General features: G+C 39.3%; 1 protein-coding gene across 1 annotated transcript in view; it reads right to left on the bottom strand.

Moving 5' to 3' along the window:
- Positions 1–22,229, bottom strand: part of Chst9 (carbohydrate sulfotransferase 9) — a 260,604-nt gene that overhangs the window by 174,407 nt on the left and 63,968 nt on the right. The gene's annotated exons all lie outside the window — the stretch shown is intronic.

The following is a 22,229-nucleotide window of genomic DNA, read 5'->3' as shown; positions in this document are numbered from 1 at the left end:
GAGGGAGAGGGAGAGGGAGAGGGAGAGGGAGAGGGAGAGGGAGAGGGAGAGGGAGAGGGAGGGAAATTTCAAGGAATTGAAAACTTGTTGAGAAACTCCTTAACAGATTTATTTAGGAATAAATAGCTTCCACCAAATTGATTAGGCACTCCCTAAAAGAATTTCTTTTTAAATCTCAGAATGATAACAACTACTAACGGAATGATTCTTGTGTGTCTGGCACTTAATTATCACTGTTTGAATTTTAGATGTAGTAGAACATTTTCTTGCTAGAAAGGGAACTGAGGGTTCAAATGATTAAGTAATCTCTCCAGTCATGTGATTATTAAGATCTGAAACCCCGTAATAGACTCTAAGATAGCTGTACTTAATATTAAACTAAACCACAACCCACACACAAAGTTTTAATAAATGTGATAGTTGCAAAAAGCATAGCAGATTTAACTGTTTTACAGGCAGTAATTTCTTTAAAATATTATTATTGGATAGAAGGTACGTGCTTTCCAAAATTCCTGATCTTGAAGTTCAATGAATATGTCGGTACTTAGTCTACAAGTAGGGGAAGAGATCAAAGTATGAGGCCTGGGTCATTTTGCTTATAAGAACATGAGGTCTCTTAAATGACCTGACTTTTCAATTTTATAGCAAGATTAAATAGAGACAAGGAATCTCATAAAACATGAACCATGCTTATCAGAATAACCTTATGAATAGATACACGGACTAGGAATTGAAGTATATTTTATACTGTCGTAACGACTGATCTAGAAACAGGGTGGGGGTGTCTGTGCCTTTAATGTGTGATTATTATCAATCATTAACAAAACCACCCAGCAATTATTGGGATAGCTGAAAGGGAGCTTTCTCAGAGTGGCCTCTCTTCTCTTCCTCAGAACCTCCTCTAAATATTTGTGTTTATTGACAAGCAGCCATGTTGGCGTGTGGCAGTGCAGAAAAAGAGGGGAAAATACTTGAGAAGCTATGAGGAAGCCTCTTCTGTCTTGTCGTCCTTGCTGACAGAAGCTGTCACTTTCAATGCTCATCTGGCCCCAACATGTGCAGAAACACTAGCAAAGTCACCTTTCTAATTGAGCTCCTCTGCCCTTTTGTCGGGTTTCTGCCTCTGCGGTTGGTGCAAGTCAGTCAGTCATTTCTTTTTCTCCTAATATTTACAGAGTGCTTCCTTCTCATCAGGGAAGTGTACCAGGCATATTTCACTTCAGCCTTCTTAGATTCTACTTTCAGAACGTACAAACATTTGAAGATGCAAAACTCTAACTCAAGGGGACCTATCTTCATACCTTACCACCCTCAGGACCCAACTAAAGAACCAGGCCTCACCCCAGTTGACTTAGAAGGTTAAACCATGAGTATCTGTAACAGCATTATCCAACAATCGATAGCCAGATGCCAGTTGGTCTCACTAGATAATCAGAGGACCTAACAGCTTGTTTTTCCAAGGAAGCTAAATACACACAAGTCCAAAGTGAGTAACTGGGGAAGGGTGTCTGTAGGGGAAGAGTAGGCTCTGAGATTCAGCTGGACCCAGCCCCGGCCCAAGTGTACCATATTAATGAGTAACCTCATGCCCATTCCAGACATGACAGGAGAGATGTCAGAGACTCTTCACCTTGCCAATTCCTCCCACTCTACCGTTCTTCAAAGGACAAACTCTTATTTTCAGAAACATGTCATTTAGATATCATGTTACCCTGCAATCTCCCGATCTGCACTAGTGACAAGGTTCCATTATTTCAGCAAGGCATTGGGAGGAACCTGGGCAGAATATGGTGACTGTGACGTTGTTATAGAGGAACTACATTCACCATGGTAAGTTAGAAATGAATTTCTACCTGGAAGAACCAGGAAATATTTTCTACATTCATTTTATAATCTCCTAGATTTATACCATTTCTCTTCACAATCTCAGTTTCCTATTTTGCTGACACACTGAGTTACAAGCATCTGCCTTTTCTTCCCTTCTAGCTATAGTCCTCTGAGAAATACCAAGGGTAGCAGAGCAGTTCCCTCATGATGGTCAGGAGATATCTGTGCAAGCTGTTGAAAAATTTGATAGTCACTTTGATATCCAAAGGTTGGGGGCCACTCTCCAGAGAGGAACTGCAAGGCAGAGTTTCCCTGCTGACACCCGGTGCAGTCCATCTACAGAAGGTCAGGGATAATGACTTGCCGGCTATGACAGGCTGCCCCTGAGGAGCGTTCCCCACTCTTGCAGAGGACAGCCACTCTGCTCACTATTTGCAATAAAGTTTAATGTTATTATATGAGTTGAAAAAGAATAAATTAGCAGCTGGTTATTTTTATAATTTCTATTCTCATTATTGGCAACAATTAAATCAGAAGCTCATATAATTCCTCTGTTTTCTGTCTTTTCTTACTTTTTGTTTCAACCAATAAGGTAGACAGGTGACGTGTTTCGAATATACTCAGGGCAATGACTACATTTTTATGTTAAGTCAGAATCAATATAAAGAAGCATACATGGGATATATAAATTTAGATGTAAAATGTATTTAAATGGGCCATTTTTACATTGAGAGAATTATAGCATCTTATGAAGCTGATTTCCCCTCTTTTGTCTGATGTTTCTCAAGGGACTTAGACAATATTTCGTGGGAATGTTACAGTTAGAGCTTTGGCTGTCAATGTTGCACAGCTTAGAGTCACTTGAGAAGGGGCCTTAGTTGAGGGATTTGCCAGATCAGTGTGTCTATGAGGAATTGTCCTGATTGTTAATTAGCATATGTGGACCCAGACCACTATGGGTGGTCCCATTCCTTAGGTCCTGTGTTACAAAAGATAGCAAAGCAGGGATCTGCAAATTAGCCAGAAAGCAGCATTCCTCCATGATTTTCCTTTAAATTCCTTCTTAAGTTCCTCCCCTGACCTCCCTCAATAGCAGGATCTGGAAGTGCAAGACACACAAATCATTTCCTTCCCCAAGTTGCTTCTTATTGAGATGTTTTACCCCAGCAACAGAAAGCAATCTAGAACATGTAAGCTCTTATTTGCTATAAAATGGAAGATGAACTGCAAACATTCTTTATGCCTCCTCTTAAAAGATAAGAAAGAGTTATCCTGTGGATTATGGCTCAGGGGACAAAGTTAATGGATACCTAATAAAGAAAACAGAAAATTTATTCAAGGAAAACCTTTACTCTTATTTAGTTTTGATTGATGTATATTTCAACAAGAAGTTCTTTGATTTCAAGGGTGAAATAAATATTAACTTTAGAAAATTTATATATCCTAGAACAGCAATATGAAAACGCCTGTGACTGAATTCTCAGTTTCAGTTATAAAATTAAGTAGAGTTAGTGCTCTTTTCTTTCCTACAACTACTTTGGTTTTATTCTTCTGTATCCACACAGGCTAGCATAGCATTGTTTCCCTCACAATTTGTCATGTATGGACTTCAGAAGCATCCAGGTAAAGACGTAGATTGAGGGAATTTCTTGTCTGTGTTTAAACCATATGTACAGCTTGGGACTTTTTTCACTTGACTTTATTGATAGGCACACACATGTGGATAAGGAAAATGAGACAAAGAAGTTTAGATGACTGATCAAGGTTTACACAGCTACTGAGTGTCTAAGGAATTATATGTCTGTCTTTGTGAGTTCAAGGCTTCTGACACTCGGTACACACAGTGCTGCTCTCTTTCCACAAGTGCCATAGTTGTCTTCTAGGTAAGTAACTGAGTGTGCGATTTACACAACTCCAAAACTCAATTCTTTTATTTCTTGGATCTGGAGTCTCTCCACTATACTAACCTAAAGGGGTTCATTCACATTACAAAATAGTCTTTCAATGAGCATTCCTTTTAAAACAAGTTTTACAAAATGCATCAACTAACAACATTAATAGATATATGAATTGGACCTGGCAGTACATGTCTGAAATATCCCAGTTACTCCAGAGGCTAAGGAAATACGATCTCAAGTTTAAGGCCAGCCCTAGCTAAGGAATGAGTTCAGGGCTAGCCTGGGTTATTTAGACCCTGTTGCAAAACAAGCAGAGGGGACGTAGTTTAGTAGGTGAATGGACAAGCTCCGGATCCTATCTCGAGTTGGGAAGGGGTGGATTCTGATTTGGCTGGAGAGAGTGAATGTGCTTTCAATGGATGACCCTTGCCTAATTGGCGATATGAGTACATATAAACTGTGCAATGTAGCACAAATAATAAAAACCCAGGGACAGATATTGGAGCTCAACCCGAAAACCAGAAAAGTAAAGCAGGCAAGCCATTAGAGAAGTCTTACCTCTACCAAAGCTGGGCAATCGCAGACTAGGGAGACCAAACCTCTCTCTTCTTTCATTTTATATTCTCTCTAGTGCTGGGATTAAAGGTGTAGGCCACCATCATCTGGATTTGTTTCTGTATTGATCTTGTGTAGCCCAGGGTGGCCTTGAACTCACAGAGTTTCATCAGTCTTTGTCTCCCAAATGCCTGACCTTTAGCGGATTAGCTTTGCCCTTGGATTTCTGCAAAGATTTATGTAATAAAATATAAATAAAATGTCACTATAGTGTATCTCCTATTTACAATTAGCAATCAAGAGCTACGCTGAAGGCAAACCAATGTGTGTCATGAATGCCATCATTCCTGTACTCAGGCTGATTCAATAATAAAATCAATGACTTAGGATGACCAGAGTTCAGCCACGGTTTCTGAATATGCCTATGCTTTGGGCAGTAATTTCAAAATGATAACATGGTAATGAAATCAATACAGTAGCCTCAAATATCTTTACTATAGTTCCATATTTTAAATAATTTCAGATAAGATGGGCAGGAAAAATCATAGCATTCGATTCAGGACCAGATCCTAGAGCTTTAGCAGAAACCAATATTCATTATCCCTCACTAAAGCAGTTCATACTATAGAGTTTAGGATCTCCTCTTGTTTGGTTCACGGAGTCTCTTAGAGCCAACCATTACCAGCCAGGTCCATCATGATTTCCTGTGTGTGAACTCCACTGGGCACTTTAATTCTTCTCTTTTAAAACTAAGTAGGTTTCAGGCTTGTCAGGAAAACTTGGGCCCTCAGTCACAAATAAACTCGCTTTCTATGCTCTAATCTCATTGATTTATTAATGCAGAAATCTAAATCCCTCAAAAGCCAACACGTAATTGATTTATGGGACTCTCAAGTAATTAGGAAATAGTAAACTCCAAATTATTATTAACTCCCAAGTACATCATAATGTAAAAATATGATCCATTCCCTAAGTTTATACTAAAAAAAATAAATAAATAAATAAACAGAATTTGGGGAGTGTAGATGATAATTAATGTTAAGAATAAGGAGTATTTACATTGAAAATTAAAGAAAATCATCATAATTAACATGTATAATTATTTTTGAGTACCACCGAGCGAAGCTAACATTTATATAGAGTAAGAACAACAATGTGCCTATGATTTTGAATACCAGTGCCTCATACACATGAGTGACAGTGGCCACCAATGACATCGCTACTATAAGAGCCACTGAGCATTCTCAGTACCAGCACACATACTTTGACTTTCTGAGAACCTGTGTGGTCTGATGCATTACTGCAGACCACACACTACATCTGAATATTTTTGAGTGGGATGCAAAAAATCCTTGATCTTTACATTAAATCAAAATGGACCCAAATCCCAAGATGTTTTGTGAATACATACTGTATTTAAAAATCAGACCACATATCTGGTCTTTTATAACTACCTAGTGATTAAATAAGAAATTACAGAATGCTCCATGGGGCAATCCAAGGAAACACTGTGACCTGACTTATGTATCAGCTCAATTCATTGAGGTCTTTCTCCCAAATACATTGTGCCTTGTATGTGTTGGGGCCATAGAGCAAGGACCCTCTTTCTCCAAATGGTGCCCATGATGATACTGAACAAACATACTGCCACATTTTAGGAGTAGAACACATAAATTTTAAAAGCTAAACAAACAATACAATCAGTATGTTAAAACTAGTACTGATTTACAGATATCTTTGTCTAGGGTTAATCTAAATGAGAAGCTCTTATATCTTTAATATTGTTAAGTTTCTTTTATTATTAAATTTGTTCATTTACAATGTCATACATGCACACTATGTATAAAGGCCCCTGTCCCTCCTACTTCCTCTCATTTCTCTCTTGTCTCTTTGCCTATTTTTCCAAAATTTTTCCTTATGTATAGTTTTTGGTCCTATTTAGTGTCCCACAGAGTTTCATTAGGGTCCGCCTAACCCTGGGTTAGAACTAACCACCTGAATCTGGTGGGCTTCCCAATGGTATCAACTGGACAGCACTTCTCCATCTACCAGAGTCCTCCAACAGATCAGCAGTGATGCAGTGGAGGCCTGTGAGTCCCTTCCCTCCATGTGGACGACTGTTAGGAAGATGTGAATGCTGTGGATTGTACTCACACGCCCAGCTGCTGTGAGTTCACAGCTGCCACATCCTCCTTCTGCTCAGAACATATTCTGTAGCCCCCTCCCCATACTCTGGCATATATATAATCTTGTCTTCCCCAGTATTCCCTGAGCCTTAAGGGGAAAATGGAAATGCTTTGTCTTGGGCCATTTCCTCATCTGTCCTTCACTCCCAACATCACACACAGTTTCTTCACATTAACTTCATTCACTGCAAGAAGTTTGTCTCTGTTTAAAGATGAGATGGGCCATTTCCTCATCTGTCCTTCACTCCCAACATCACACACAGTTTCTTCACATTAACTTCATTCACTGCAAGAAGTTTGTCTCTGTTTAAAGATGAGAGTAGCCTCTGTGTGGTCCAAAAATGTCCTGAATACTAAATGAGTTTTCAAATCAATTGGAGGAGAAATAATAGTACAGACTATACACACGCTCTGGAAAATTTATGAGGCTTTTTTCAAGACTGAAACTTATGGGCTGGAGATATGGCTCAGTGGTTAAGAGCACTGACTCTTCCAGAGGACCTGTGTTCAATTCCCAGTACCCACACCATAGCTCATAACAATCTAAAATGAGATCTGATACCCTCTTCTGGCCTGCAGGCCTATGTGCAGACAGAATACTGTGTAGATAAATTAATAAATCTTTTTTAAAGAAGACTGAAACTAAAACAATGGTTATGGTGTTCCCTGTTTGGTAACTCATTCTTCTCCGGCCCAGTTCCACAAATAATTATTGGAAACTGACTATCCTTAAAGATAAGATAAGAGTGTGCATCAAATTAAACTTTCATTTCTTTTTCATGCTTTATAATGAGTTTTCAGTAGAAAAGTTCAGTAAACATGGATGGTGCATAATCCCAGTTACAACTTATCATCTGTGCTTCACTTTGAAAAATAGTCTTGTTCCATTATTAACATTTAACAGATTCTCAATCACCTTACTGTCACCCCAACACCTGACAGTGAGCTGTGGACCCTTTATTCACATAAATCTATTGATGCTCCTTTGTATGAGATTAAGACACTCCCAGGTGGAACTCTGGGATGTTCCCTCACAGAAGTTGCAGAAGTGTACTTACTTGTGTAATTATCTGTTGAGTATCTATGAACAAAATTCAAGGATGCATTAAATAAAGTCCTCAGCTCTAACAGTGCCCAACACATAGCTAGGATCTGCTCTTTAAAACAGGGCATAGGATCCAACATATATGTGTACACATACACACATATTGGATATACTATATATACAAATATATGTGCATCTACATAGAGCATGACTATGCATATACATCTATATAAGATCACAATACCACTATCAGCATCTTAAAATCCAGTACAGATGCATATAATATATAGATAAATACATATAAAATTCATAGTTCTCTTTCTGTTGTCATGACCTGAGATTCTCTGAATATACATGCTATTATCTTTCTACAATTAAGATAATTGTACTCTAATAAGGATATGTGATTTGTACTACTTTTCAGCCAATATTGAAATTCAGACTTTCTCATCTTCAGGATTGCCAGTTTTCACATTGCACAACATATAGGGGTTAATCACATTATATTACCTACTAATATATATAGTATGGTATAATAATGGTATAGATACAAACACTGGATTACAAAATATTTAGTTTATGTTTATTTACTTTTATGCACATGTGTCTGTGTGCATGTGGATATGTGTGTAGAGGCCAGAACAGGGTACCTGATCCCCTGCTTGACACGGGTACTGGGAACACAACTCAGGTCCTCTGCAAGAACAGCAGCATGTGTTCTTTACTGCTGAGCCCTCTCTTCAGTGCCTAGGAACTAGATTCTAAAGTGCTCTAGTACTTCTCTTGAACATCATGTAGTGGGTAGAGGATAGCAACTGCTGGCTATATGTGAGAAGTGGATCTGTTCCACCTTGACTAAAGGTCAGAGAGTTCAGCCCTACTCTTGCTTCTTCAAGGTTATTGATAGGAGATTTATTTAAGGTGTGGCTACTAAAAGAAGTCTTGTTCTGGGGTGTGGTTATTTAGTGTTCAGGGTATTAAGATGGTATTCCCTTTGTTTGTTCCTTGTGTCATGAAAAAAAGGTCTTTTGTTTTCCTTCCCACGTTTGGATTGGGGTATTTAAAGATCATAAGAAAGAAACATGGGCGATTGCACTCCCCATTCTATTCTGTGTCTCTGTCTTTTCCTTTCACGTCTCTGTTCCTTCTGCCAAAAATTTCTAATCCACACACCCCTACCCTGGTACATGTGAACCCCATTGAAGCTAGACCCCATCACTTATATAAATGGTTAGTATTTGTCTTTGAAAGGAGGAACCTTTGCCATGTTTTTTTTAATTTATTTATTTATTAATTAATTAAAGATTTCTGTCTCTTCCCCACCACCGCCTCCCCTTTCCCTCCCCCTCCCCCAATCAAGTCTTCCTCCCTGTCAGCCCAAAGAACAATCAGGGTTCCCTGCCCTGTGGGAAGTCCAAGGACCACCCACCTCCATCCAGGTCTAGTAAGGTGAGGTTCTTAGAGAAGCTAAATAAGAAGGAGAACCCAAAGAAAAACATATAGGCATCCTCCTGAATATTAACCTTCATCAAGCGATGAAAGCAGACAGAGACAGAGACAGAGACCCACATTGGAGCACCGGACTGGAATCTCAAGGTCCAAATTAGGAGCACAAGGAGAGAGAGCACGAACAAGGAACTCAGGACCGCGAGGGGTGCACCCACACACTGAGACAATGGGGATGTTCTATCGGGAACCCACCAAGGCCAGCTGGCCTGGGTCTGAAAAAGCCTGGGTTAAAACCGGTCTCGCTGAACATAGCGGACAATGAGGACTACTGAGACCCCAAGAACAATGGCAATGGGTTTTTGATCCTACTGCACCTATTGGTTTTGTGGGAGCCTAGGCAGTTTGGATGCTCACCTTTGCCATGTTAATACAGTAATCTGATGTGTTTGACCTCAACTGAATACGTATGTCTATGGGGGAGGTGGAGGACCAGTGGCATCTCAGAACACCTGCATAGATGAACCTTAAGTGAACTTTCTCTTCTCCCCTTACCACATGCATGAGAAATAAGAAGTATAGAAAAGCTAAGTGGCTCTTTCATGCCATTGTTACAGGGGGTAGAAAGAGCACCAGTGTTTATGCTGTGGTCATAGTGGTCCATCATGCTTGGTGGCTGAGTTCTGTGCCACTCGCCCTATTTCTCCCACACATTGCCCTGTCAGTTTCTGCTAATATCTACCCTGAATGAGCAGCGCCACTCTCCCTTCAAGTGGGTGTGTAGGTTCACAGTGAAGTTACACTCCCTTGCCAGAACTACTAAAGCCCAAAGGAGCTGAATGAGGATGAGAAACTCCAAAAGCTCATGCGAAGCTGAAGTCAGCACCAACAACAAAGATGGGAGATCAAACAAGCAGTCCTTTGAGAGGAATTTACTAGAATCAAATTCATCCCCTGAGATGATCCGTTACAATCAATCCATGCTGACGAATCATCCCAGGCTCCTTAGGAGTGTATAGATCCCTTTGGTGAGTTAATCTAGGTGGCCTTTCTGTTATGGATTTCTTTAAATCATCAGCTGCTGCTCATTAACAGACTCCAAGGCAATTAGTTCACTGTGACCACTGGCCAGACCATTTATCTCACAGGGCTGTTATGAGCATACCATGAAGACAGAAGCGCACTACCCACATGATTCAAACATTTGCTCATACTTCATGATTCACCATTACAAGATGGGAGGGATGGGAATTCAATTTGTTTTAATAACTGAAGATTGTTCACCAGGTGGAATGCCCATTAGCTAACAGTATGTGACATTTCAAAGGTTCTATTAGACTGAGCAAGTGTTACTGTGCCTGTATTGTTTGTTTTTGTGGTTCTAAGAATGGAATTTAGAGCCTTCCACACATTAGGCAAGTGTTCCACACTGACAAATTTCCACAGCTGTTCTCTGTACATTTTATTTTGTAGTGGGGTCTCACTAAGCTGTCCAGACAGTTGATGAGTTTATAAGGCTCTTTCTCAACCTCCAGAGTAGCTGAGATTACAGGTCTGTAATAGCCAAGCCACTGCTATTGTTTTTAAAAGACAGTAATCGCTAACTCATGAATACACTCACCACCACTAAAAACAATGCACTGGGAATGAGGTGCTGGTACCCAACAAAGTGCTGCATTGCTTAGAAGGGACATTCCACGTCGTCCCACAAGTCCTTTCAATTACTGAAATCTAGCTGAACAGCTTGAAGTATGTAGCCCGAGTGTTGCTGAGATTCTTCACAGTCGCTCACAGCGATGTGTGTCTAATTGATTTGTGGGGGAGATTTCCCTTGTTCTCTGGACTCATTGGTAAAGGGTTCTTCCCTGCTTTTCACAGATATACAATGATATGAGAAGTTGTTTTTGTTTTCTGAATGAGAAATAAATCAGCTTTAATGAAGACCTGTGCCTCAGAATACTAGAAAAATTAAATTTTGTTCTGGCAAGAGATGCTACTGGGAAACATTAACTCGGTGAAAATGGGTGATTTTTGGAAGACATCATTAAGATAGTCCCCTCACTACAGTGATTGCTGACTCAGGAGGTACACCTCTATACTTCAAGAAGCATCTTTGGCTAAACTACAGAATCTTATTGTTTATTTGTTCTGAAAAAGTATGATTGATGATACTATAGAGACACACTTTCCATAAACTTTCATATCAGATTTCATAAGCTAAAGAGAAGACAGCATGCCAAATCACCTAACCAGGACACAAAGTTACATTTCATGGCTGATTGGAGGATGCATGGAATCCTTCATTTTTCTTTTTTAGACCGGGTCTTATAGAGAGTAGATTGACCTCAAATTTGATATAGAGGTCAGGATGACCTTGAACATCCGACCCTCCTAACTCTACCTCTCAGATGCTGAGTGTTCCACCACATTTGATTTGTGTGTTGCTACTGCCTCTTGCATCCCAGGTAAACATTGGCAACTGAGCTATTCCCTCAGTCCTAGTATCACTTTTTCTATGTTCTTTTTTCCTACAAGGAAAATGAAACTTATTCTGTATTTGTGTCTTGGGATGGAGAAGTTCTCCTCACTGTCTGACCCACCACAGGAATTGGAACAGAATTTTTTAAACGAGTATGAGAAACAAAAATTGATGGTTCTCTGCATGGGGACTGCCGTTATTTCAGAGATGTGTGGGAACGGGCTTAATAGCTTCTTTTTCAGATCTGGTTTGTCCTCTTTTCCTCCCTCTCTCCTTGGCTCTTTTGTTCTTTATAATACCTGAAAAGGTGACAGCACTTGAGACCTTAATAAAAACAAATGATTGTTTCTAGGAAAAGTCGTATGAATGGTTGCCACTCCTCAGCTTCCACAGACTCCACGTCAGAGACAGAGATATTCCTCTGGGTTTTGTAATATCTGCTGCTTCTCCCGCTGCTGAAACCTTTGCACTGGGTTGGAAGAAAAGAAAGATAGAAATCCCACTTTTCTTTTTCAGTTTTCTTTGCCTTCTTATCAAAAAGAGCATTTTGTCTTTGCCAGATCAGTTTGAGAACTCAGTGAGTTGGGAATCTGAAAACTGTTGAGAAGTCGCACAATGAAGACCTGGGGAAAGGAAACTGAGCAGGAGAGAAGCAGTGTATGATGGGAGAATGCATTGATGTTTTGCCATCTGAGCTACTCTCACCAGCCCAGGAGCTTGAAAAGACAGGAGCAGGAGGGACAGGATTGAGAAGTCTTCGTATGTACGATGAACGTATCCCTTTCTTTTCTTCAGAAGATCCAGTTCAGGGCTGACTTCTGTTTTGTTTTCTGCCACTAATCCTCTCAATATGATGCTCTGTAAAACCTGGTGCCCGAGCAGCTGTACCGGTCTATATTGATACTTGTATTGGTGTGATGACTTCAGCACACCTGTTATATAATCTGAGGTTTTAGCAAAAGTAGCGAACAACAGTGAGACAGCAAGGCACTAAGAAATATGTAATGTTCAAAACTTACATTAAAAAGACAGAAATTATACAACATGAAATATTTTTCTTATTTAAGTTTGATAAAATCCCATGTCAACAGTTGCAAATATTTTGTAAATCCAGCAATTTTGTGTTACATGAACAGATTCAAGTTATAAAAATATATCCCATGATTGGGGAATGTACCTCAACTATGTAGCTCAATATGCATTTGCTTAGCATACGAAAGGACCCTAGGTTCAATTCTCAGCACCACCTGAACAGGGTGTGGTGCATAACTACAATTCCAGCACTAGATAGGTGGAGGCAGGAGGACCAGGACTACACAGAAGGTTTGAGGTCAGTCTAGGCTGTATGAGAACCAAAAAGAAAAAGAAGGATGGGAGGGAAGGAGGGGGCGAGGCAGAGAGAAACAGAGATGGAAAGAGATAGAGACAGAGAGAGAGAAGGAGGGAAGGAAGAAAGACAGAATAAAGGAAGAGGGAGAGGACAGACAGTTCTAGTTCCAATATCATGACTTATTTTGGAAACTTTGGTGTTCCTTTATGGAGAAGCAGAAACAAACTGAAATAAATACATTTTATGCTTAAAGGAAAAGTTTAACTTCTCTAGCTAGAAGGTCAGACAAATTCCTTAAGGATTTGTCACTGTGCAAATAGGAAAACAGAGGAACATTATTCTTAGTAGCTGGCTGGCATCATGGCTCAGAGCATTGAAGACTCAACTGTGTTCTCAGGTTTTTCTTTTGTCTCTGAGAAAAAAATGGTCCCATGTCAGTGCAGTTAGCTGAATTGAAGCCTTACAAAATAGTTCGCTAAGGACTTTTCTTCTCATCCCATCTAAAGGGTTAACTCCATTGGAAACTAGCCCTCTAATCCGCTAACACTTTTATTGGACTTGGATATACCAGTCACTGCCTCAACCAGTTTGTTTCCATTTCAAATCCGTTTGTTTTAGGTCTTAAGACCTCATTTGTAACCCAAATAAAACATGCTCGTAACTGACATAGTAAAATTCTTCATCATCTACACCTTGTCTCTGTGATCCTTTATTCTCAACTGTTCTGACTAGCTTATTAAATAGTTATAGTTTGCTTTTTGAGTGGTAAAAATGTAAGAATAACACACTAAAGCATTTAGTTAACAAAAGCATTATATAACATTTTAATATGTAAAGCTTATGTAAAAGACCAGAAAGTATGTAATATGAAAATTTTACTTTTGATAAATTTTTTGGTCAATAATTACCAACTATATGAAACAACTGTCAAATAAATTCATCTATTCTATACATATTTTCATGAAATAACATTTTTATTCACCTAACTCTTCCTCATAATTCAAAAGAAAAAATTGGGGGCTTTGGTTATATCAACATAGCTTACAAAACTTTATGATTGGCTAACTGGTATCTGGTATAGCCTAAAGTCTACATCAAGGAGTGAAAATGTAGGAGGGGCACAGAGGAATGGAAGCACAGGGAAGGCAGAGAAGGTAAGCTATTGGGTATGAGGCATCCAGCCATGTAGACTAGTGGAGTGGTGACAAGAAACCGACCATGTCTGAACCATGAATGACATCACATACTTGCCCACGGACTAAGAGCTCTATTCTACAAACAACAGAATGTTAGTTTTAACTTATGGTATGATAAGGCCTTATTTTTGGAAGACTTCTATTTCAGTTACTTTTCCATTACTGTGAAAAGCAAAATCCATGACTGAAAGCAACTTGTAGAAGACAGTTTACTCTGGCTTTCAGTTCACGTGGAATAAAAATCCCTCCTAGAGGGGAGGCATGAGAGCAGGAACCTGAGAACTGTATCTCTACCATGCATGGGAAACAGGGAGATAGCAAGCAGGAAGTGCAGCAAGGCACACATCCTTAAAGCTCACTTCCTCTCCAAGATTCCACCACCTAAATGTTCCACAGCCTCTCCAAACAGCACCATCAACATGGGAGCCCATGGAAGAACATTTCTTATTGACAACACAGCATCTAGCAGTACTGAGACCAGCAGTAGACCAGAGTGAGGGCTTCCCTGACTCTGGCATTAGATTGTAGGGCTCTTGGGGTACCAATTTGTCTTCTCACTTTTAGATGTACATCACAATAGAAGGCTCACATTGGGAATTTTCTAATGTCTCATCATTTATGAGCCAGTTAACTGTGAGTTAAATGTTCTCTTAAATTACTCAGAAAATGGACACGTTTAGCTAGCATGCACTGGTCTGGGTAACACACTGAAACTAGGATAGAAAGGCCGAGCAATTTCAAGTGCATATGGCCTAGTTCCCCTAACAGCACTGCTATGTAAGCGGTTCTCAGTCATGGCTTTCCTGGGTCCCTTCAGGGCAAACAGCACTTAGAGGTTCTCTGCCACTTGTGTTTTTGTATATGGTCCAATTACACTGAAATCTTGTATCTGTGTTATGACTTAGAATTCACTTCTAGTTTGGTCCCCCATGTAATTTTCTATCTCTCCAGAGTCACAAGTCTGCCTCCTCTTTTAGTAACTCTCTCTTGAACTACTGCTAATCATTTCTGTATCTAGACACCCACAACCTGACTGTTCCCAGATCTCCTATTGACATACTCAGATGAATCCTTCTTACTAGACCGCAAGAGCCCTTGTGATAGTTATACACATCTGCTTGTTGAGTCTCGATGGAGCACCTCCTAAACACAAATCTCAGTTGGGGTGAAGATCAGTGGAGGAGTACATGCTGGAACACATGAGACTTTGGGCCTAATAAACATGTATGTCTCTCTACTGGGACAGTCTCTGAATTAGTTACTTTATTAAAATCATCAGTTAAGTCAAAGTTGTTTAAGACTATTGAATATAAAATGATATGAACAGGTGTATTATTTCATAGAAATAAGCAAATTAGTTTTGTCTAGTAAGAGTAAGTATTTAAATTACATGTGAATAGTACACTGAATGTTTAACATTAATAGAAGTGTATATGATAAATAATGACAGTATTTGATATGATAAATATAATCTTTTAAAAATAATCTTTTAAAAGACATACTGCTTATATTACACTTTTATAAATATTGAAGTTAGATTAGGAAAAGGAAGAATGAAAAGAAAAATGTATCTAAATATAAATGTTATTTTTTGTTCTAAATCATATTTTTTTTTCAAGATGATGTAATTTTATCTTTATACTGAAAACATTTGTGTATTTGGTGAAGACTTGGAAGTAAAGAATGTAGTAATGGTGGAAGGGAAATAATTGCCAATGTTTTTGTTACCTACCAGAAACAACTATATATATCTGATCTCTACATTTTCTTCACTCGCCTCCCTGCCTTTTCCCTCCCCTTCAATCCTCTCCTGATGTAGGAGGGCCATCTGTCTATGTGTTACTTTCATTGGTTAATAAAGAAACTGCCTTGGCCTTTTGATAGGCCAGCCCTTAGGTGGGTGGAGTAGTCAGAACAGAATTCTGGGATGAAGAAAGCAGAGTCAGGCAGATGCCATGATTCCCCTTCGCAAGACGGATGATGGCTAGACTCATGCTGGACATGGTGGCATACAGATTATTAGATATGGGTTAGTCAAGATGTGAGAGTTAGCCAATAAGAGGCTAGAGCTAATGGGCTAGGCAGTGTTTAAATGAATACATTTTCCGTGTAATTATTTGATCCCTTGATTTCCTTTTGTTGTCTTATTACTCTAGCTAAGACCTCAAAAACTGCACTGAATAGATATTGAGAGAGTAGACATCCTTGTCTTGTTCCTGATTTCAGTGGGATAACTATGAGCCTCTCTCCATTTAGTTTGATAACAATCATTGCTACTTAGAAATATCATTTAAGGTGTATATTTTATATTTGCTTTCTATTAATTGAATTTGTTTTTGACACTCAGAAATATAGAATTTGAATACTCTAATATGGTAATGTTACTCATACATGCCTACATTATATGATCAACTCAAGCATACTTATTATTGCACATATTTCTTTACAGAAAAAATATTTTAAAGACCTTTCTTTGAAAGGGTTTATTTGGGCTTATGGTGGAATCAAGTCCATCATGAAAAGAAGCCGTGGCCTCAGTCAAGGAAAGCATGATGTCAGGAAGTGGAAAGTGGCTTATCACATTCTCATTGACACACAGAAAGCAGAGAAAACTCAGAACAGAAGTGGAATATGTCTATAAACCCTCAGAGTCGACCCCTCAGTGACAAGCTCCCTCCAACAAGGCTCCCCCTTCTGTAGCTCACCTAAACAGCAACAACGAAAGGGCTAAGTGTCCAAACACTTGAGCTTATGAAGACAGTTCTCATTCAAAACCACAGCTATACCTTATTCTTAACTACTTTAGCTGGTCACCCTACTTCTCAAAGTCATGCTTATATCTTTATCCTATCCAACTGGAATTAAACATTTAGTGATTAATTTTCACACAATTCTCTCCTTTATCCACTCTCCATAATTACTATTTAACAAATATATAATTATATAAATATAGCAATGAACTAAAGTGCTTTATTTTAAGAATTTTATTTTTATTTTATGGTTTTAAGTGTTTGAATGTTTGTATATGATGTATGTACAATACCTGTGGAGTTCAAAAGATGGTATCAGATCCACTATGAGTGGAGTTACAGATAGTTCTGAATTACCATGTGAGTGTTGAGAACAGAATCCAGTTTCGCTGGAAAAGCCTCCACTGCATTTAACGACCAAGCCATCTCTCCAGCCCCAAAAATCAACTTCTTAAATTCCACATGTGAGATTGTGAGATGCTTGCCATCTTGTACCTGATTTATTTTACTTTATGTAATGAACACTAGTTCCATCCATGTTGCTGCAAATGTCCCAATTTTATTCTTTTTCATTGCCAAAAGGCATTCCATTCTGCACATATACCACCCAGTTCCTTATGCAACCAATAGCTGATGGACACTCAGGCTGTTTCCATTTCATGGTTGTTGTGACTAGTGATGTTGTGAACACACTAGTGCAGATATCTTTTGGATAAACCTATGAATGCTTTTTATATATACATGTGTGTGTATGTAATTTACTCTTTTATTTTAAATTGTGGTCTTCACCTAAGTTAGTGGGACGCTATATAGATATTTTACTTTTATCAAAAATTTAAGCTAGAAACTTATACAGAATTGGTTTTCTTACAAATATTATCCTGCTTCTTAATCTATACTCCTTACTATACAGGAATACACTAGCATGCATTTATCACACCAAATATCACATTTTCATGGTGGCCAAACTACAGTGGCCACATGGAGTTCTTCAGTTGCATTCAAGATGAGATAGTAGTAGTGTTTCCAGAATATCCCATTGTACAGCAAGTCTCATGCAGTAAACCAAGGATGTGAAGGCAAACAATACTGAAATCTCAAGAATTTATGCACATACCTAGGTATCCTCTAGCTACCAGGGAGGAGGGTCACTTAAGAAGGTTCTTAACCAAGGTATCACTAAGTGTTTCTTCCTACAAAAGCCTGGGCCATGGCGTGTTGGTTCTTAGGAATCACTGTCTCTGTTTCCATGAAAAGTGGCATTTTCCTATTCTTACTAGGCTTACATTATTGCTACTCATTTTTGCCTTGATTTGGGAAGTAATATACAGAGAGCTATAGGTATCTTGAACCACGGCAGAGCAGACATGCAACGGCTGTTGAGGACTATGCAGAGCCTCTGATGTTCCAGTGCAGATCTGAGTTTTATATGACTGTCTAGCTTAAGAACAGGCAGGACACTTGCTTACTCTGAGGGAGCACATGGCCCGTGTGCACACTTGCTCTTCCAGTGCCAGATCTAATTGGGGCAGATGCCAGTTGCCCGACTCCCATCACACTGTGTGTGAGCCAGTTTATCACAGCCTGTTTATTTGTCTGACAGCAGCGCCTAGCAAATTCTAAAATTGTTTCTTACAATTTGTTTTTTCACCTCAAGGCTATGTCCCAGTTACCTAGGTGAGTTTGACAATTTGATATTTCTTTTCATAATCAGGAATAGTTTAGGACAGTTGACCTCCAGGCCATTGCCCCCTGGAGAGGAGTTAGATCTCCATGTCTTCCCATTAGCAGGGGTGGGAGGAAGTTCCCAGCTGAGCTGAGAAGGGAAGCCCAGTTTTCTTTATTTAGGTATAAAGAGGGTTGAGTAATTCATTACCCAGGGGATGTGGGAAGGCAGATGGAGAAAGGCAGACCTTTGCCTCAGGGTTGAAGTACATTACAATAAACCTGACTGCTAAAGCAGAAATGTTCAGTGTGCGGTTCCTTGCTAGAGTTTTTCAATCAAGTGTTTTGTAGGAATTGTTGTTGCCACTTGGGAAGGGCTCTGTTGTGCCAATTTGCCGCTAACCTTCACCCCACTATATTCTCTCCCTTACATCAGTGTTTTACTCTTTCCAGTTCTTGGAAAGCATATGTTTGATATTTCTTCTTTGGAAGGGCTGATTTGTTTTTTTTTTTTTTTCCATTTATAGCTTTCTATTCCTTTTATCTTCTATAAGTTTCCTGATGTTTCTGCACCAGCTAGGATACTTTGACTGTAAGAAATAGTAATTTCTAACTCAAATTGGATAAGACAATAAAGTTTTTTTTTTTTTTTTTTTTTTTTTNTTTTTTTTTTTTTTTTTTTTTTTTTTTTTTTTTTTTTTTTTTTTTTTTTTTCTCGTGGAACTGCAAGTTGAGGCCTCAGGCCAGTTACATCGGGTTCACTTGTCATTATGGATCCTTACTTTTTTCAGCTCCTTGCAGACTCGTGGTCATGGTCAGTCTGCTCACTTGTGGTCACAGGATTGTTGCAAGGTGACGACAGAGTCTAGTCCACACATCTGTAACCAGAATTTCTCATAGGAAGAGAACAAGGAGAGGCAGAGAGAGGCAGGGAAGCCAATGGATATTTCTGAAGAAGACATAACGAGTAACAATCACGACGAACCTATTGGTTTCGTTATGTCTGCTGGGGTGTTTCTGGAAGAGGTGAGAATTCAAGTTGGTGGACTCAATAAAGCAGTGTGAGTAAGAAACCACCGAGCTCCAGAGTGGACCAGACTCTCATGGAGGTGGAGTCTGTTCCCAGGCACCACTGCCATGCGCTTTCCTCCTGGTTTCTGTTTTGGAATGGAATCATTCTTTACCTTCACTTCTCTGGATTTCCAATTTTTAAAACACACCCCTGGGTATCCCTGGTCTGGACCTTTCAGATGACAGATTATAACATTTTCCGTTTTCCATAATTGTATCTGAATACATGGATGTGTGTACAGATGGCCACATACAAGATTTGTGTGCATACTTATCTATTTGTCTCTCACTAGAAAACCACAATGCACTTCCTGACAGGAAAGCCCAACTCAGTCTTGAAATAAAACTACTCATATTTTTGTAAGCTACTTCATCAATAAATAAAAAATTGAAGCATGAATGACAATGAGTGATTTAAAAATGACCACACATTCTCTTCTTTTGCATACCTGTGACTATGTCCCATCTTCCATCCCCTTCCTAGCAAACTGTAGGTGTTATAATTTTCATGAGAAATGTTCTTCCCAGTTACATGTATTTGGACACCTGCTCCCCAGGTGGTGGTGGTATTATGGGAAATTATGGAACCTTTGAGAGATGGGGTCAGCCTGAAGGAAGTAAGCTCAAGGAGTTTGGGGACTTTATGACTTGAAGGTAGATTCAGGTTCTTTGCTGACTTTCTTAGGGTTTCCATTACTGTGAAGAGACACCATGACCATGACAACTCTTATAGTAGGAGGCATTTTTGGGGGGCTGCCTTAAATTTCAGAGGTTTAGTTCATTACCAGCATAGGGGCATTTAGGCAGACATGGTAGGAGAGAAGGCTGAGAGTTATACATCTGAATGAGCAGGTAGCAGGAAGAGAAGGGGGTGCTTGACTTGAGTATCTGAAATATCAAAGCCCAACCCCCGTGACACACTTCTTCCAACAAGACCACCACTCCTAATTGAGCCATTTTCATTCAAACTACCACACTGACCTTTCTGCTTCCTCCCTGAAGGAACAGAGGCAGCCAGCTAGGTCATACTCCTGCAGCTCCGGATCGACTGCACTTGTCACCATGTCTTCCCCATCATGGTAAACAGTGTCCATCAAATCAATCCTTCTTGCAATGAATTACTTCCCCAGTAATTATCCCACTGAAGAGAAGAAGAAGTAGTACAGGTGGGGACCTCATTGTAAAAATTTGTTGATGAAACCAATCTGGGCTACTGCTTAAGCTGTTATATTTGCAGTAACAAGGCGTTTTCAAGAATGGGTTTCCATCAGTGAACTAGTCATGTCCTGAACTCACTTCCACACTTGATGTACTTACTTCTAGTCTTCAGACTGTGTTTCCTACTTTACAGGAAGGAATAAAAATGATACAACTCATCTGATCATTTTGACAAACTTTCTGACAATCTACTTTGGTCTGAATGCTTGTGTCTCTTCAGAAGTCATTTGGCGAAACCCTTACCCTTAAGCAATGGAATGAGAGATGAGTCTTGGAGAGGGGATGAGGCCAAGAATGTGTAACTCCATTTTTGTTAACAGCTGAGAAGCATTCCATTGTGCAAACGTTCCACATTTTCACTTACCATTCATCTGATAGCTTACATGTAGGCCATTTTGCCATGCATTGGTTATCCTCCATAACTCGATTCTGTCACTAAAGACATCACACACTTACGTCACAGAGTGTGGGAAACTCAATCTCATGCTCAACTGGAAGATTTACCCCCTATGGACTAGTGTTGGAAGATGCTACAGCTGCTACCAAAGGAGACAAGAAATCATCAATCTCACCCAGCTACAAACTCTGGAAGCTACAATACTGCCCTGTCTAAAAGCTGCCACTGGTACAATAATAGCACAAGACATGGGAGTAACCAATGACTGTTAAAAAATGAGATTTAAGGCCCCCTCCATGAAAGGGGGTCCAGACATGTTAATAACCAAGAAGATGAGATAAGATAGCTCATGAGCCCAAAGGCAACACTTCCTAGCATTATTCTGATAAATGAACATAGAAATAAAATAAGTCCTAGTGACATAGTGCTATAACCACAGGTCATTGCGTCACTCAGTCCTCATCAAGGAAGTATCTTGCGGTACACAAGAGGTTTAACACAGAAACCCACAAATTGGAAAATGCACAGAAATTTTGAGAACTTGGAGCATTTAGGGCACACCTACTCCAACAAAGTCACACCTCCTAATAGTGCCACTCTCTATGAACTTATGGAAACCAATTACATTCAGAATACCACAGAAGCAATATTTTCCAGATACAACTATTTTTTTAATTGAGAAATATGAACAAAATCCCATAAGAGTTCCCTATGCCTTGGGATTGTAGCTTTGCAAAAATTCGGAAATGAGTTAGTATGATTTCTCCAAATTTATTCATATTTTCCAAAATTGTTTTAGGAATTTTGAATCTCTTATATTCTCATGCAAATTTTATAATAACTTTGCCAATACTGAAAACAGAAAGAATAAAAAAGTGATCCCTATTTATAGTATGGATTTTTTTAGACATATTCATAATATATATTAAATATCACACATGTCTTAAAAGGGGCCCATTCTAAACATCGATTTGGTAAGACTTACATACAGTGGCAAAACTTCTTTCCTTCACCCCTCTTCTTCCCATCCCCCTTTGCCTCCCCCCTTTCTTTTTTTAATTTATTTATTTCTTAATTAATTAAAGATTTCTGTCTCTTCCCCACCACCGCCTCCCCTCCCCCTTCCCCTCCCCCAATCAAGTCCCCCTCCTGCGTCAGCCCAAAGA

This window comes from Alexandromys fortis, unplaced genomic scaffold (genome assembly GCF_014885135.2).
Source record: "Alexandromys fortis isolate MF-2015 unplaced genomic scaffold, M_Fortis_MF-2015_v1.1 scaffold_104, whole genome shotgun sequence".
Lineage (NCBI taxonomy): Eukaryota > Metazoa > Chordata > Mammalia > Rodentia > Cricetidae > Alexandromys > Alexandromys fortis.
Note: the sequence above shows the minus strand (reverse complement) of the source record. Positions and strands in the feature narration are given on the sequence as shown.